Genomic DNA, 19,366 nt, shown 5'->3' with positions numbered 1-19,366 from the left:
GATGAATTTCTCTGAAATGGAGCTATGCACCGTAAAATGAGGAAGATGGCTCTTTTAATGGACTCTAATGACTGTTGTTGCTAGGATAGAAGCCTTTTAGTGTGATGTACGGAAAGAGGGGCCGTGATTTCAACATGTTTCGTTTCACATTGGATCCCTCTTTTGATGTTGACCATTACTTTACAATAATTGATGTCTTGTTCATGGCAGCAATTTAATCACTATCTCTCTCTCTCTCCCCGCCACCTCATTACATAAGTCTTGGGATAACAGCTTATTTTAAGTACCCCCCCCGTTGAATTGAACCTGTAAATATTCAAATATTATGAATATGTCAAGAATGTGAAGTACTGTTTTCATTTAAATCTATGCCCTGGGTTCCACCCTGAAACCCTATCTTGGCTGTGATGGTAACAGCTGATGTGTCCATGTTTAGTTGTTTTTTTCTCTGTTTATTTGAGGATTTTGTTCAGGGAACTTAAGAACTGAAACAATCGATGGCAATATATTTTGCCATATCGAGTCTTAAAATCAACCCAAACACTTTATAGTGTTAGAAATAAAAGCTAAAAGGTATTTCCAGCTCTCTAAAAACATCACACAGTGTAATTTCTCACCTCCACTGCTAGGATGGGGGCCTTTAAGTGGGATGTACAGACAGAGGGGCCATGATTTTAACACGTTTCATGGCAGCAATTGAATCTCTCTCTCGCACACACACACAATCTATCTCTCTCTCTCTCTCTCTCTCTCTCACACACACACACACACACACACACACACTCGAACCCACGCTCTCTCATATACGCACGCACTCTTTCTCGCGCTCTTTCTCTCTTCACTCTCCATTCTCGCTGTCAATAACTTTTTGGGGTTTTCCAGAGAAGTAAAAGAAATGTAATGTCCGATGATAAGCATCTGATGAAAAATATTAAGCATTCTGCCAGATAGAGACTACAGTGTGGCGATTGCAGACGCGTACCTTCAGTGCACTGTCCCAGTGGCGCCATCCACATGAGGTGAGCAAAGGAGAATTCGACACAGCGCTGTACTCAGAGGAGTGAGGATTACACAGTTTACTCAACGAATCAGTTGTACTATGGACAATATCGCGAATGTAAGTGTTTCACCGTGTATTTCATGTAAACTATAAATGCCAATTTAGACTTCAGAAGTGAGCGAGCCTGTTATCACCTGCATGACAAAGGATGAGCATTTATTTTAGGCGTATGTTTTGTACCATAACTACATTTATTGCCTTTTTTATTAAGCTCTCTGTTTTCTATCTATCTATCTATCTATCTATCTATCTATCTATCTATCTATCTATCTATCTATCTATCTATCTATCTAATCTAATCTATTTAGAGTAGACCTATCGAAAGTAACGTACGTAATAGTGTGAATTCCTGATAAGATAACATTTACAATTGTTGATGGGCCTAGTGAAATGTGAAAATGAAACTGCTATATTGGCAGCATTTATAGTAACTTCATTTAATTCAAGGTTTTACTATCTCTACCGCGCCCACTTATTTAACAGTAGCAAAGCAGATCATTGAATTGCTCTCCTGCTCATAAGAAAGACTATTCCAATGAGTTTTAATTGAGTCAATTCAATGCACATTGGGGGGGCGTTTTTTGTGAACATTCAGCGCAATGGAACGCATGTTCCCCCTTTCAGAATTTTCCCCATTGTCTGCATTGATGGTTGTAGTATTTACAGCATATAATCTCACCCTTTAAAGACTATCTGTATTGTGTTCAACTAATCCCCATTTCTGAACCAGTAGGAACGATCACTCTTTAACTGTTTGAGCTGCTGACCTTTAAGACTCACATATGACAATGTGGTTTGCTAAAAGCTCTGGAATTATGTACCCTGTCTTTTAGACAGTGTTTTCTTACCAAACTGCTGCAATTATCTGCGACTGCTCGCTTCCCTTGCTTTTTGTAAGCCATTTATTAAAACGTTCTAGGCCTGTAGAAGGGTATACTCTCCAGTAGTGGTGCGTGTGTAAAAACGGTGGGTAAGCCAAGCCAGAAAAAAAGCCACATTGCAACCTATGTGTTGTGATAATTGTGTTGTTTGCTCTAGAACCTGTTAGTTCATAAGCCTTGCAAGTTGCCACCTTGATATACAGGCCTAAGGCAGAGAATAAAAAGACACAGTGGCAGAATAAATTCAACCACACCTTTGTTTCATCACAAAACCGGAGAGCAACATCTGTCTGGTGGTGTCCACAAAGCATGCAGTTCCATGAAGCTTGCTGCAACCTGGTCTCAGAGCATTTTGTATTATTCTGTACGTAAATCTGTGATAATACATTTAGTATGCTTTGTTTCATTTAATATGGTATGTATTAATTTGTGGATGTCCATCGCCCATTTCACATGATATGTTACGAATGACAATTCAAAATATATGTTACAAATTTGCAAAAACATACTACAGTCGTGGCCAAACATTTTGAGAATGACACAAATTTTCATTTTCACAAAGTCTGCTGCCTCAGTTTGTATGATGCCAGTTTGCATATACTCCAGAATGTTATGAAGAGTGATCAGATGAATTGCAATTAATTGCAAGTCCCTCTTTGTCATGCAAATGTATTGAATCCCCAAAAAACATTTCCACTGCATTTCAGCCCTGCCACAAAAGGACCAGCTGACATCATGTCAGTGATTCTCTCGTTAACACAGGAGTGAGTGTTGACAAGGACAAGGCTGGAGATCACTCTGTCATTCTGATTGAGTTCGAATAACAGACTGAAAGCTTCAAAAGGAGGGTGGTGCTTGGAATCATTGTTCTTCCTCTGTCAATCATGGTTAACTGCAAAGAAACACGTGCCATCATCATTGCTTTGCACAAAAAGGGCTCCACAGGGAAGGATATTGCTGCCAGTAAGATTGCACCTAAATCAACCATTTATCGGATTATCAAGAATTTCAAGGAGAGCGGTTCAATTGTCGGGAAGAAGGCTTCAGGGCGCCCAAGAAAGTCCAGCAAGCGCCAGGACCGTCTTCTAAAGTTGATTCAGCTGCGGGATCGGGGCACCACCAGTACAGAGCTTGCTCAGGAATGGCAGCAGGCAGGTGTGAGTGCATCTGCACGCACAGTGAGGCGAAGACTTTTGGAGGATGGCCTGGTGTCAAGAAGGGCAGCAAAGACCCCACTTCTCTCCAGGAAAAACATCAGCGACAGACTGATATTCTGCAAAAGGTACAGGGATTGGACTGCTGAGGACTGGGTTAAAGTCATTTTCTCTGATGAATCCCCTTTCCGATTGTTTGGGGCATCCGGAAAAAAAAATGTCCGGAGATGACAAGGTGAGCGCTACCATCAGTCCTGTGTCATGCCAACAGTAAAGCATCCTGAGACCATTCATGTGTGGGGTTGCTTCTCAGCCAAGGGAGTGGGCTCACTCACAATTTTGCCTAAGAACACAGCCATGAATAAAGAATGGTACCAACACATCCTCCGAGAGCAACTTCTCCCAACCATCCAGGAACAGTTTGGTGATGAACAATGCCTTTTCTAGCATGATGGAGCACCTTGCCATAAGGCAAAGGTGATAACTAATTGGCTCGGGGAAAAAAACATCGATATTTTGGATCCATGGCCAGGAAACTCCTCAGACCTTAATCCCATTGAGAAATCTTTTTTTTGGGGTGCGCCAGGACCATTCACTGTTGAGCTCACTCAGTTTAGCTGAATGCTGATGGGATATTATTGTATAATTTTCTTATCAAGAGAGGCCAAATGCTCGCTGGCTTCCCTTGCATTCAATGCTACGGGCAGCAACAATATCATACTCTTTTTGACCAGACAGGATCAAATAGATACACATAGAGAGACAAAGGGGACAAAGGGGTGCTGTTTCGCTCATTCGGATGCTTTCTCCTCATTCAGCATCTTGTGAATTGAAGGACAATTTTGAAACACAGAGAGACAAACAATACATGATTTTCTTTTTTCTTTTATCTTGGTCAATTTTGTGGGAAAGCCTGGCTTCCCTGGGCATCCATGAATACACGCCACTAATACTCTCCGAAATACCTCATATTGTTTAATCGAGTACAGCCTTTCAAACCACAGGGATAGATCAGCGGTTTTGCTCATTTTTAAATTTGTTTCCTTACCTTGAAAGTGGTCTATGGACAACGAATGACTGCAATCCACAATGCAAACAATTAGCAACATGAGCATTGTGGGATTAATGTTGCAGTCACTCCTTGTCCATAGGCTGGAAACAAATATCTAAATATATAAAAATGCTATCCCTTTAAAGTACAGTACCCTTCTTATACACTCAATGTGTATTGGGTTGCATGCTGGCACCACCGTACCGTAGTGTAGTGTACTGGACCCACTGAACGGGAGCTATGGAGGGTTTTACTGTCTCATTGACTGCATTTTCATGGCATCATATTAAATCATGTCCACACACAATGGCTGGTGGATGATCTCTTCCAGGTCAACCACTCATGAGGGTTCAGTAGCAAGTCCTCCTGCCTCTGCATGCCAGCTTGCGCGCCTGTCTCTCTGGGCCTGGGTCCTCAGTATCCAGGGTCACTGAAGGGGGAAGCGCTCGCATGTTTAATCTAGCCGAGCTGGCGCCGCGTAATTGCTCACTGTCTCACACAGGGGATGTGTGATAAGCATGGACACTTAAAGCTGCAATATGTAACTTTTTGGGCGACCCAACCAATTTCACATCGAAATGTGTTTTATAGATATGTCATTCTCGTTGAAAGCAAGACTAAGAAGTGGTAGATATTTTCTATTTCTAGGTTTCCCGTTCTTAAGTTTCGTTTTTTGCGTCTTTTACTTTAGGTTTTGTACACCAGATTTTGTACACCAATATTTGTAGTAATGGAAAATATATTTCACAGCGGTTTAGATGGTACAATGATTCTACTCTACACTATACTTGCTTGTTTAGTCACATAAACTGAAATTAGGCAAACTATTAGAATTTTAGCAACCAGGAAATGGCGGAGCCATTTCTGCACAGTGCATCTTTAATATCCTGACAGGTGAAGTGGTTATAGCCCAATAATGAGCGGGGAGCCTCAGCCGACCCAACGACAGCTTGGTCTAATTGGATATTGTTTTCCAGGTAGAGCTGGATTGCCTGCTAAGGTGATGTCATTGGACTGTAGTCTCTAATTTGCTGTGCAAGTCACTGAGGTAGACGTTTCACTGAGAATATGCCATGAAAATACTTTTAGCATGTTTTTAGCTCTCTTGTGGAAGAAGTTGGATTTTCCGTTTAATGATGATGCATTGAAACCTTTCAATCCACATGCCTACTTGGCATCCTAACTATGAGCTCATATTTGCTGTACCCTCATAAAGCTAACTGAAATTTACATTGCAACAATCCATCTATTCACGTCTCCTGTGCTTATTTGCTTTACATTGGTAAGGCTACCAAGCAAATGTGTGTTTATTCAAATATCAAAGGACTAGCCTCCTTATGCTCATCTGGTTGAGGTGCATGTTTGCATTATGGCAGCTGTGACCAATACCATGCCATGTTTGACATTTTTAAGTCAGATCTTTCATATTAGATAAGTTATTAGGTTTCACTTGGTTTTCAGTCTTGATGATCTTTGCTGCTGTTTCTGACATTCTTGGTTTAACACCTTGGTAGGGGTCAATTCCATTTCAGCTCGCTCACTTTAGAAAAGTCATTAAGAACTGATTCAATTAACATTGGGATTAGGGATGTTAACGGTTAACTGTTAATCGGCCTGAAAATACATTTGACCGGTCATGCTTATCGGTTTATAGGTTCATTTGCATCATTTAGTGTCATTAAATTGTATTTTAGTTAGTCGTCATGTATCTTATTCATCACACGCGCACAACATACAGCATACATACAGAGCGTAGTTTGCGGAGAGGAATAGCCTATCACCTGCCAGACAGCACGAGAGTACCTTCTGAAAAAGATGGTACTGGAGTGAAACGTGCTTTTATAAGCCCAGTCATTGTACATTGTGCAACAAATAACTATTCTAAATGCAATCTTGTGTTAGAAACTGTTTTAATGGCCAGGATTAAAAAGAGCTACTTGTAATTCAAGCACACCTCCCATTCGCCATTCTAGTGTATAGTCAACAGTAGGCAGGCTATCCGCGCATCACCCACCACTTTGCAACGTGAGCTTGAGGAAAGGAAAGGGGGATACCTAGTCAGTTGTACAACTGAATGCATTCAACTGAAATGTGTCTTCCGCATTTTACCCAAACCCTCTGAATGAGAGGTACGGGGGGCTGCCTTAATCGACATCCACGTCATCGGTGCCCTGGGAACAGTGGGTTTAACTGCCTTGCTCAGGGGCAGAAGGACAGATATTTACCTTGTCAGCTCGGGAATCCAATCTAGCAATCTGCAGTATAATTGTTTGAAACCTGAACGATTTACTTTACTTCAAAGAATGAGGCATGTCTTACTTTGCTTCAAAGTAGCCTAGCGGAAATCAAACCTATAGAAACTTGGAGGCAATTATTTTATAAAGACTTCCTCATGCCATTAACCAGAATTTCTCTACTGTTCTATTGGTTTTCATATCAACTTTCTTTCATTGTCCCGAGGCACAATCCTAGCCATATTAGCAACCCATCCTAGTTGTTGCTATGAGATTGATTGGTGGAGTGCTGCAGAGATGGTTGTCTTTCTGGAAGGTTCTCCCATTTCCACAGAGGAACTGTGCTCTGTCAGAGTGGTCATCGGTTTCTTGGTCACCTCCCTGACCAAAGCCCATCTTACCCGATTGCTCAGTTCGGCCTGGGGGCAAGCTCTAGAAAGTTTTGGTGGTTCCAAACTTCTTCCATTTAAGAATGATGGAGGCCACTGTGATCTTGGTGACCTTCAATGCTGCAGACATTTTTTGGTACCCTTCCCCAGATCTGTTTGTGCCTCGACACAATCATGTCTCGGCGCTCTACGGACAAGTCCTTCGACCTCATGGCTTGGTTTTTGCTTTGACATGCACTGTCAACTGTGGGACCTTATGGCACACTTTGTGGCTACTTTGTGGGACAAACCTTACCAAACCGCACTCTGTCTGCACCTGCACCTTCCAAATCATGTCCAATGAATTTAATTTACCACAGGTGGACTCCAAACAAGTTGTAGAAACTTCTCAGGGGTGATCAATGATCGATACACCTGAGATCAATTTCGAGTGTCATTACAAAGGGCCATTTATGTAAATAAGGTATTTCTGTTTTGTTTAAATTTAAAAATCCTGTTTTCACTTTGTCATTATGAGGTATTGTGTGTAGATTGATAAGGATTTTTTTTAAATCAATTTTAGAATAAGGCAGTAGTGTAACAAAATGTGGAAAAAGTCAAGGGGTCTGAATACTTTCTGAATGCACTGTATATTGTTTGTATATACAGTGCCAGTCAAAAGTTTGGACACACCTACTCAAGGTTTTTCTTTATTTGTACTATTTTCTACATTGTAGAATAATATTGAAGACATCAAAACTATGAAATAACACATATGAATCATGTAGTAACCAAAAAAGTGTTAAAGAAATGTATTTTATATTTGAGATTCTTCAAAGTAGCCACCCTTTGCCTCGATGACAGCTTTGCACACTCTTGGCATTCTCTCAACCAGCTTCATGAGGTAGTCACCTGGAATGCATTTTAATTAACAGGTGTGCCTTGTTAAAAGTTGATTTGTGCAATTTATTTCCTTCTTAATGCGTTTGAGCCAATCAGTTGTGTTGTGACAAGGTAGGTGTGCTATGCAGAAGATAGCCCTATTTGGTAAAAGACCAGGTCCATATTATGGCAAGGACAGCTCAAATAAGCAAAGAGAAACGACAGTCCATCATTACTTTAAGACATGAAGGTCAGTCAAGCACTTGTCAGCACTTTCACACAGACATCACAGAGGGAATACAAGCCTCTGAGTGGTCTGCACTCTGTCTGCACCTGTTACCAGCACTTTGCCTAATCTGCAGGCCTTCGATTACTCAGCGCTCTGAAAACGTAAGTGCATGTGGATGAAATATCATATAGGAAGGAAGCCTTGGGGTTAGAAGAGGAAGATTTCTTCTTCTGTATTTGGAAAGTGCAGTCATAGCTCCAGGGTACTTTATCCATGAGCGCTGTTGTAACATACAAAATGATTTGTATTTTGAATGTGAGGGCCATTGGATTGGTATAGCAGATGGTTGGTTGAGTTTAGGTGAAAAAATAATAACTAAATCGAATTTAGAGACCATTTCTGTAGAGTCGAGGGCTATCCTTCCTGTCAGAGGTTGTTTTTATTTAATATTCATTGGCAGGGGGAACGCTGCTTGTAAACTGGAGGATTTCCTGACTTGGAGTGGTGTTTTAAACAACAGATGGGAAAAACACACAGAACAAAACATGCCAACTTGAGTTAGTACTGCCTCAGATTCCTTTACACTTCCCAGAAAACCTTTATGGTGGGCTAGGCCTCTTTCCTCCTTTTAAGCAGTAAAAAATGTGCCCTTTCTCACCCCTATTTTAACACAGTGAGGACAGAGGAAAGCTTGTTGGGGACTTGTTTTCTTGACCGTTAATGAAGTAATGTATGGTTAATTTGGGTACCCGTCCCGCATTTGGTAATAAAATCTCATTCTGCTTCGGAGCTTTCATGGGGATCACATAGCTTGTTACTAATACATACATACACACACACATACAAACTAGGGAGCACCATGCTCATCAACTCACAACGGAACCATAGTCTGTGTATTATGGTCGTGTCTCATTAGGTTTCATTCACAATACTGGTCACCAGCATTATGAGAAAGGACTGTCTTCACACAAACAGTATGAATTAGAGCTTTGATCTGCAATAATTTAGTTTGGTTTGACCTTTTATGACCTCATGGCAAGCTGCGTGTTTCCACCAGAAGAGTACTAATCAAGTAAAATAAACTAAGTTTGACAGAACAGGAAGTCACACAGGAACTGACAAATCCCAGCGGCACCCATACCTCCTCCACCCAGAGCCAGACCTCTCTTCATTGAAGTGATCTATTTGCACTCTGGCATTCACCTTGTAGCACTACCGTGTATTTCCTCTGGCAGGGCAGCTGTTTTTTTTGTTTAGGAAGTGTCAGTGGCATTCTTCCCCTGTGTACTCTGGGTCTGCTGCCACTTCAAGCCTGTCAACCAACAGGCTGATAAGAGTGACTAGTTGGACTTTGGCTCTGGGACTCTGCATAAAACTTCCTGGAGGATTGCGAAGCCTGAATTCAGACTCAGAAATAAAACAGACTGTCATAAAGTGCTGGTGTTTACAAAAATCCCACAGACCTTGTTTATCTATGGCAACTTGAATGCCCCAGTGTGTCCCTGGAGGTGACTGATACTTCAGCATCCTACCTCAGAGGGAGAGGGTGATACATCAGTTGTCTTGTAGGAACCTCGAAAGGGTCGACAGGTCAGTGTGGCCACTGTTCAACACTCATTCATTCATTTCCGGTGCAACAAGCTGATTGGGCCAAATTAAGGCTCAGCCAATAAAACCCTCCGGTGGGAATTTGAGTGGAAAATGTGGCACTTTTATTGAAGTCATTAATTTCCCCTGCAGGATGCCTGCCCTGGGCATTATAGAGACCCAAAGTTGGCTCTCCAGCCGAGCGTGAAATGAGCAGCCTGCTAGGCCAGGATTAAATACCTGCTCTTTGCTTAGGGCCAAGTGAAGGTTGCTTCGGCCGACACCGTACATGGGCTGGTCTCCCCCACATCAGTCACTGGCTGTATAAGTCACAGGGGTGATGCAGGGAGCTAAGGACACTGTGTGCTGCAATGGTTTGCAGTTCAGACGTGGAGGCCAAGGCCGATGGCAGTTGACCTTGCCCTTCATCTCATGGACAGTACAGTATTTCACATCATAATGTCTGTCGAATGGGATGCTAGAGCTAGTATAGGTAGTTGACCTCCACAATGTGTTTAAATTGCCAGTTTAAATTGCCAGACTTTGTCATGGTATGAAAGAACAGATTGCCACCAGCCAAATACAGGTTAGCATTCAAATAAAACCAAATGTTATTTTTCACGTGCTTTGTCAACAACAGGTGTAGACTAACAGTGAAATGATTACACTGGCCCTTCCCAACAATGCAGAGAGAAAGAAAATAGAGAAATTATAGAAAAGTAATAACATGTAATAATAAATACACAATGAGTAATGATAACTTGGCAATATACATGGGGTACCAGTACCGAGGTGCAGGGGTACGAGGTAATTGAGGTAGATATTGTTATGACTGTCCTGTGAGGATCACAGGTCAGATCAGCATGGCAAGGAATGGAAATGGTTGACAATAACCAGACATTCTCTCACCCACAGAAGAGGCCCAGGGAACTGGGCCAGTTTGATAGTTCACACCCTGTTATAAATTGCAGGAGAAGGGAGCTCTTTCTCCCCCTTCAGTAAAATCCACCAGAAGAATATCTTTGTTAACAGACTTTTCCCGCCGAAACTATAACACGTTCAAATGTGGATACTGGAACAATAATTCTAACATAAAAATGTGGGGAATGGTCAGTGGTGAGCTAAATAAAACTAATGTCATGTTGTTTTTTATTTTGTGATGTCATTAAAAAGGTTATGAAGGAAATACTGTAACTTGAAAAGTATTTTCAAAACACTAGTTGTGAAGTCTCCACCCTTAACGTTGTATATGAAATATTAAAAATGATGAAAGTATTTTAGTTAAGATATGAATGTGATTTTAGGAGGTATAAGAGAATCTATCTCCTATAAACTGTGCATAGTAAGTAGCCACACCTCGAGTGCGGTCGGAGAGTGTGTCAGACTGACGGAACCGTCCCATTTGGCCAGAGTGCATAAAAGGATTGCCCACAGAGAATAACATCGGACCAGGAAAGACGAGGAGTTGCAGCCCACATCTGAAGTGGTTTAAACGGTGAATCTCAGAGAACAGGAAACGTGAGCTACACGTTTGAAATGGTTGGAACTTTAAATCTCAACATGAGCCGATGAAATAAATAGGAATGCACAATATATTGGAGAACATATCGAAATCGGCCAATATTAGCTGAAAATGCCAACATCAGTATCGGCCCGATGTTTAGTTTAACGCCGATGTTAAAAACTGATGTCAAAGCTACCATGCATACCTATATAACGTAGGTACATGACGTAATAATGCCACATAAAATGTTGCGCTACACATGCTACACAGCATTCCTAACCTAACCCACAATGTCTGCTGTGTGGATCGAGCAGTCAACAAGTCGAGTAGTCATTTGAAAGAGTAAGACATTTTCAGTGAGACAACTCAAAGGCGAAATCCATTAAAGCCAAGATAATGGAATTCATGCCCTTGACGATCAACCGTTCTCTTTCGTGGGTGATGTTGGCTTTCTCCAACTGGTCGAGCACTGGTACACACTACAGAGTGAGCTATTTTTCAGATGTTGCCCTACCGATTTACACAGTAATAGCGTCACTGCTATTAGCTTCATGACATACCTACTATGGAACGCCGTTTGGGTCTTTGCGCGTCAAAAAAGATACGGTAGCACTGTCAAAGCTGTACAAAAAAAGTCTGCAAACAAGCAAACACCGGCCACGAACGATGTGTTTTACAACACCGCGTTGGTAATAAAGAATAATTTGTTTGATTACAACTTCTGGGGTAGCTAGCTTTAGCTTGGTACCTAGCTAGCACCAATACAACCAGCCTGAAAACAATGACCAGTAGAAACTGCAGTCATTTTCATTATTCTTAGCAATGATATAGGAATCATTGTGAGTAAGTGTTATCTAGGCGTCCACTTGTTGTTCGCCTATTGAAATTGAACTTCAGTTCATGAAAATAAATAGCTAGCCAGCTACTTAACCCAGTTGCCTAAAGCTAACATTATAAGTAACCAGCTAGCTTCATCAGTCTAGTGAGGCTCGACCAGACCGGGTTATGTGTTTTGATTTGATTTGATGATTTGACTATTGTACCTAATCCTTATTGTGGCTAGCTTCACATAAATGGGTCTGACCACCATTTATCAAATAAGAACTGTCTTATAAATTAGGGTTATTTTAGATGATGACACCTAGCTATATAGTTAGCTAGCTAACTATAATTACCGAAACAGATTATGCCATGTTATTTGACACGTCAAATAGTGTTATTTGATGTATATCTTTTTTGACACGCAAAGACCCAACGGCGTTACAATAGAAGTCCTGGTTGAGAATGAAACGACTGAACAAATGAAAAACAAAACAGCCCAGCAAGTAAGTGAAAGAAATAGATTTTGATGATGTTTTACTGGTAATGGGGACATACACATGTATGTGTCTGTGTGTGTGTGTGTGTGTGTGTGTAAAACCTTTATTTAACTAGGCAAGTCAGTTAAAGAACAAATTCTTATTTACAATGACGGCCCGGACAATGCTGGGCCAATTGTGTGCTGCCCTGTGGGACTCCCAATCACGGCCGGATGTGATACAGCCTGGATTCTAACCAGGGACGTTAGTGATGCCTCTTGCACTGAGATGCAGTGCCTTAGACAGCTGTGTCCATGTGTGTGTTAACTATTTAACTGTACTAGAATGCTTAAAAGGCTGCTAATATTTTAAATATCGATTATCGGTAAAGTTTTTTTTGGCAAGGAAAATATCGGATATCAGTATCGGCCAAACATGTAATATCGGTGCATCACTAGAAATAAACTCACCTTCCTTTAGACCAGAACATTGGCAGGTTGTAGCTGTGCATGTAAAGTGGTCTGAATACTGAACCCTCAATAATCAACATGAGGTGTAGGTGAGAAGCTCACCTCCCAGACAATCACTGGTATGGCGGATTAGCTGTCCTAAGTAAGATATCGAGAAAAGCTCATCTAAGTAAGACTATCCTACTACGCTCATCACCAATGGGAACCGTCGACACGGCTGGCTATCTCACAGCTGGCTATCTTCCAGAGTGAGTAGAAGAGACGGGCCGGACCATTCCGGAAAATCAGAGCTTTACAAGCGTCCCTCTGAAAGGCCAACCCACATCCTTCCTAAGAAGGCCTGGTTCCACCAGAGATAAATGGCAAACAAGGCACTCACACGTAAATACATTCATGATTTCTTATTCCAAATGGGCAGCAGTTCATGTGCAAAGTATATGATTAATGTGAGAAAAGTTCTAAAATGTATCCACGATTAGTGTTCCTTTTTCTCTCTCTCTATCTTCCCCACCCTTTTTCATTTATTGTGTACAAGCCGCCATATTTTATCACTCCACTAGGGACCTTTGTCTCATGTAAAGGGTGTATGTTTATTCTGTGTTATTATTTAGTTAGCTAATACATTTAGTTAGCTAATTAGTTAGCTAATTTGCATAGTACTGAATCATGAGTAAGGCTGGGTTTTTTGCAGATGCATGAGGTTACGACTGTTCAGAATGATGATATGATAAGAGGTAATGATTACTACATTGACTGTTTTTTGGATGTGATCGGTAAAGACCTTTAGAGTTTAATTTGGGAGATGGTAACTCTTTAAACAACCTCTTCCGTGGTGCCCCAAATCCTAATGAGTTAATTGTTACATGATTAATTTAATTGGGTAACAATTAAACATATTTAGTTGATTAAATTAATAACAGTCATCAGATTAATGAAAGTAATGTCATGACAGTATGTACATGAAACTAGGAATAAAGTGACTAGACAACAAGATAGATAAACAGTAGCAGCAGTGTACAGTGCCTTGCGAAAGTATTCGGCCCCCTTGAACTTTGCGACCTTTTGCCACATTTCAGGCTTCAAACATAAAGATATAAAACTGTATTTTTTTGTGAAGAATCAACAACAAGTGGGACACAATCATGAAGTGGAACGACATTTATTGGATATTTCAAACTTTTTTAACAAATCAAAAACTGAAAAATTGGGCGTGCAAAATGATTCAGCCCCTTTACTTTCAGTGCAGCAAACTCTCTCCAGAAGTTCAGTGAGGATCTCTGAATGATCCAATGTTGACCTAAATGACTAATGATGATAAATACAATCCACCTGTGTGTAATCAAGTCTCCGTATAAATGCACCTGCACTGTGATAGTCTCAGAGGTCCGTTAAAAGCGCAGAGAGCATCATGAAGAACAAGGAACACACCAGGCAGGTCCGAGATACTGTTGTGAAGAAGTTTAAAGCCGGATTTGGATACAAAAAGATTTCCCAAGCTTTAAACATCCCAAGGAGCACTGTGCAAGCGATAATATTGAAATGGAAGGAGTATCAGACCACTGCAAATCTACCAAGACCTGGCCATCCCTCTAAACTTTCAGCTCATACAAGGAGAAGACTGATCAGAGATGCAGCCAAGAGGCCCATGATCACTCTGGATGAACTGCAGAGATCTACAGCTGAGGTGGGAGACTCTGTCCATAGGACAACAATCAGTCGTATATTGCACAAATCTGGCCTTTATGGAAGAGCGGCAAGAAGAAGAAAAAGAAGAAGAAGAAGAAAGCCATTTCTTAAAGATATCCATAAAAAGTGTCGTTTAAAGTTTGCCACAAGCCACCTGGGAGACACACCAAACATGTGGAAGAATGTGCTCTGGTCAGATGAAACCAAAATTGAACTTTTTGGCAACAATGCTAAACGTTATGTTTGGCGTAAAAGCAACACAGCTCATCACCCTGAACACACCATCCACGCTGTCAAACATGGTGGTGGCAGCATCATGGTTTGGGCCTGCTTTTCCTCAGCAGGGACAGGGAAGATGGTTAAAATTGATGGGAAGATGGATGGAGCCAAATACAGGACCATTCTGGAAGAAAACCTGATGGAGTCTGCAAAAGACCTGAGACTGGGACGGAGATTTGTCTTCCAACAAGACAATGATCCAAAACATAAAGCAAAATCTACAATGGAAAGGTTCAAAAATAAACATATCCAGGTGTTAGAATGGCCAAGTCAAAGTCCAGACCTGAATCCAATCGAGAATCTGTGGAAAGAACTGAAAACTGCTGTTCACAAATGCTCTCCATCCAACCTCACTGAGCTCGAGCTGTTTTGCAAGGAGGAATGGGAAAAAATGTCAGTCTCTCGATGTGCAAAACTGATAGAGACATACCCCAAGCGACTTACAGCTGTAATCGCAGCAAAAGGTGGCGCTACAAAGTATTAACTTAAGGGAGCTGAATAATTTTGCACGCCCAATTTTTCAGTTTTTGACTTGTTAAAAAAGTTTGAAATATCCAATAAATGTCATTCCACTTCATGATTGTGTCCCACTTGTTGTTGATTCTTCACAAAAAAATACAGTTTTATATCTTTGTTTGAAGCCTGAAATGTGGCAAAAGGTCGCAAAGTTCAAGGGGGCCGAATACTTTCGCAAGGCACTGTATGTGATGAGTAAAAAACGTTAGTGCAAAAAGGGTCAATGCAGATACAAGGCAGATAGTTAACTATTTAGCTAACTATTTAGCAGTCTTATGGCTTGGGGGTGAAAGCTGTTCAGGCTCCTGTTGGTTCCAGACTTGGTGCAACAGTACTGTTTTTCGTGCGGTAGCAGAGAGAAGAAACTATGACTTGAGTGGCTGGAGTCTTTGACAATTTTTAGGGTTTTCCTCTGACACCGCCTGGTATAGAGGTCATGGATGGCAGGGAGCTCGGGCCGTACACACTACCCTCTGTAGCACCTTGTGGTCGGATGCCAACCAGTTGTCATACCAAGCGGTGATGCAGCCAGTCAAAATTCCCTTAATGGTGCAGCTGTATAACTTTTTGAGGATCAGAGGTCCCATGCCAAATCTTTTCAACCTCTTAAGGGGGAAGAGGTGTTGTCGTGCCTTCTTCACAACTGTTTTGGTTTGTGTGGACCATGATAGATCCTTAGTGATGTGAAATCTGTGGAACTTGAAGCTCTCGACCCTCTCCACTACAGCTCCATCGATGTGAATGTGGGCATGCTCGGTCCTCCGTTTCCTGTAGTCCATGATCAGTTCCTTTGTCTTCCTGAGGTTGAGGGAGAGGTTGTTGTCCTTCTCCCTGTAGGCTGTCTCATCGTTGTCTGTGATCAGGTCTACCACCATCGTGTCGTCAGCAAACTTAATGATGGTGTTGGAGTCTAGCACGGCCATGCAGTCATGGGTGAGTAGGGAGTACAGGAGGGGACTAAGCACGCACACCTGAGGGGCCCCCATGTTGAGAGTCAGCATATTTAAATCACAAGTCACCATTATGAACGTATAAAGGTTGGTCAAATAGATATAACTGTGAACAATAAATCACAGTTATATTTGATATGATCAAATAAATAGCTTACAGTGTTACTCCTGTAGCTTAGCTTCAGCTTCATCTGACCACTTCCGTATTGAGCTGGGACTGTACTTCCTGTTTGAGTTTTTCCTTGTAACCATTTGCCAAATGGAGGACAACGGGGAGCTTTGTATGCGTTTCTGTGTGTGGAGTAAAGGTGATCTAGAGTTTTGTCGACCTCTAGTTGCAAAGGTGGCATGCTGGTAGAAATTGGGTAAGACAGATTTCGGTTTCCCTGCATTCAAATGAATTCTGTTTCGTAGGTACGATAGTAGCCTAGGAGAGACAAATTGCGACAATGGTGAAGTAAGTTTGTGTGCTTGTGTGTGTGTGTGTGTGCGCTCTGCATAGGATATGTTTATGTTTGCTCTTAAGACCTTTACCAAGACAAAATCCCGACATAATCCTAATTAGGGGGCTAGGTGCATGTCGGCGACTGAGCACACCACATAGTCTAGACGGTGATAACTGCCCGTGACACCTCGACTACCCCTATGGTTAGCAAGGCTGTAATGGTCTACTGTGTGGTCATGCCTCCAACTCCCATTCTGAGCTGCTTTACATCGATGAACTAGGAACTGAAACCAGGGTGTCTGTTGAGCAGCAAGCATTTTGCTTTCTGAGATCTTATAACAGAGAAACAGGATCTCTTGCACCTGAAACACTTATGCTGACCCTATTGAGCCCACGTTTCAGCTGACCAGTTAATCGGATGAAACAAAAAGAAACAGATGAGACCATGATCAAAAGCCAGCCTCTGTAAAGTAGAGCGGGGCGTTGTTTTTGTCAGAAGATTAGAGACTGGCTGGGTAATGAATGTGTCCCTGACTTGGTCTTAGCGCCTCTTATCCATCTCCCTCTGTTCCTCGCTAAATTTAATTTTCTCGCTCCTGGTTGGGTTGGGGCACTTCTTATCTTGATATTTTCACCAACCACCTCATCTTTGATTGAAATTTCAAACACCCACATATTCACACACACACACACACACACACACACACACACACACACACACACACACACACACACACACACACAAAGCTTTGGTCTTATGACAGTCAACAACTCATACTTAAAGACAGTGCGGTCAGAGTGAGTGACGATAATTATGATTATCATATATCAAGCATGATAACTATCTCTTGCCCACTGTACTGGGTTTGGATTGCTGGTTTTGCTACTTATATTTTGGTCATGACTCTGTTATCATGCTTGTGGTTTTGTTTGGCCATGTACTGTACATTTTCAACAATCTCTCTTATGAGTGCATTTTTCAGTTCCAGCTAGTGTACAGTTGTGGCCAAAGGTTTTGAGAATGACACAAATATTAATTTTCACAAAGTCTGCTGCCTCAGTTTGTATGATGGCAATTTGCATATACTTCAGAATGTTATGAAGAGTGATCAGATGAATTGCAATTAATTGCAAGTCCCTCTTTGCCATGCAAATGAACTGAATCCCCCAAAAACATTTCCACAGTGTTGACGAGGACAAGGCTGGAGATCACTTTGTCATGCTGATTGAGTTCAAATAACAGACTAGAAGCTTCAAAAGGAGGGTGGTGCTTGGAATCATTGTTCTTCCTCTGTCACTCATGGTTACCTGCAAGGAAACACGTGCCATCATCATTGCTTTGCACAAAAAGGGCTTTACAGGCAAGGATATTGCTACCAGTAAGATTGCACCTAAATCAACCATTTATCGGATCATCAAGAACTTCAAGGAGAGCGGTTCAATTGTTGTGAAGAAGGCTTCAGGGCACCTAAGAAGGTCCAGCAAGCGCCAGGAACGTCTCCTAAAGTTGATTCAGCTGCGGGATCGGGGCACCACCAGTACAGAGCTTGCTCAGGAATGGCAGCAGGCAGGTGTGAGTGCATCTGCACGCACAGTGAGGCGAATACTTTTGGAGGATGGTCTGGTGTCAAGAAGGACAGCAAAGAAGACACTTCTCTCCAGGAAAAACATCAGGGACAGACTGATATTCTGCAAAAGATACAGGATTGGACTGCTGAGGACTGGGGTAAAGTCATTTTCTCTGATGAATCCCCTTTCCGATTGTCATCCGGAAAAAAGCTTGTCCAGGGAAGACAAGGTGAGCGCCACCATCAGTCCTGTGTCTTGCCAACAGTAAAACATCCTGAGACCATTCATGTGTGGGGTTGCTTCTCAGCCAAGGGAGTGGGCTCACTCACAATTTTGCCTAAGAACACAGCCATGAATAAAGAATGGTACCAACACATCCTCCGAGAGCAACTTCTCCCAACCATCCAGGAACAGTTTGGTAATGAACAATGCCTTTTCCAGCATGATGAAGCACCTTGCCATAAGGCAAAAGTGATAACTAAGTGGCTCGAGGAACAAAACATCAATATTCTGGGTCCATGGCCAGGAAACTCCCCAGACCTTAATCCCATTGAGAACTTGTGGTCAATCCTCAAGAGGCGGGTAGACAAACAAAAACCCACAAATTCTGACAAACTCCAAACATTGATTACGCAAGAATGGGCTGCCATCAGTCAGGATGTGGCCCAGAAGTTAATTGACAGCATGTCATGGCGGAACATCAGCGGTCTTGAAAAATAATATTCAACACTGCAAATATTGACTCTTTGCATCAACTTCATGTAATTGTCAATAACAGTCTTTCACACTTATGAAATGCTTGTAATTATACTTCAGTATTCCATAGTAACTTCTGACAAAAATATCTAAAGACACTGAAGCAGCAAACTTTGTGGAAATTAATATTTGTGTCATTCTCAAAACTTTTGGCCACGACTGTACATCTATATACAAGCACAGCTGGTAGGATCTAGGATGTATCCAAACACCTAGTTATCAGTCATCTAAAGGATGCATCATCAAGTATGTAAAGATGGTAGCCTAACACTTGAAATATATTCCTTGTCAGCTCTGGTATCCAGTTAGACTAGATGTGATAAGTCCATCATCACCTATACATTAAGAAAGGAATGCATTTGTGCTGGAGTCTGGCCTAGTGGTTAGTCCCCAGACTCTAAACCATATATTCACTGGCGATGTGGGTACAAATCCTGTCTCTGTCCT

The 19,366-nt window shown here is 41.7% G+C and overlaps 1 protein-coding gene across 1 annotated transcript in view; it reads left to right on the top strand.

Annotated features, from left to right (window-relative positions):
- The first annotated feature begins 811 nt into the window (after nt 1–811).
- The window catches only part of LOC139385998 (G-protein coupled receptor 4-like), a 46,602-nt gene continuing 28,047 nt past the window's right edge, over nt 812–19,366 (top strand). The window contains exon 1 of the mRNA XM_071131315.1: nt 812–1,117. The gene's annotated coding sequence lies outside the window, so the exon portion shown is untranslated. The remainder of the gene's footprint in view (nt 1,118–19,366) is intronic.

This window comes from Oncorhynchus clarkii, chromosome 27 (genome assembly GCF_045791955.1).
Source record: "Oncorhynchus clarkii lewisi isolate Uvic-CL-2024 chromosome 27, UVic_Ocla_1.0, whole genome shotgun sequence".
Taxonomy (NCBI): domain Eukaryota; kingdom Metazoa; phylum Chordata; class Actinopteri; order Salmoniformes; family Salmonidae; genus Oncorhynchus; species Oncorhynchus clarkii.
This window is presented reverse-complemented; position numbering and strand designations above follow the sequence as displayed.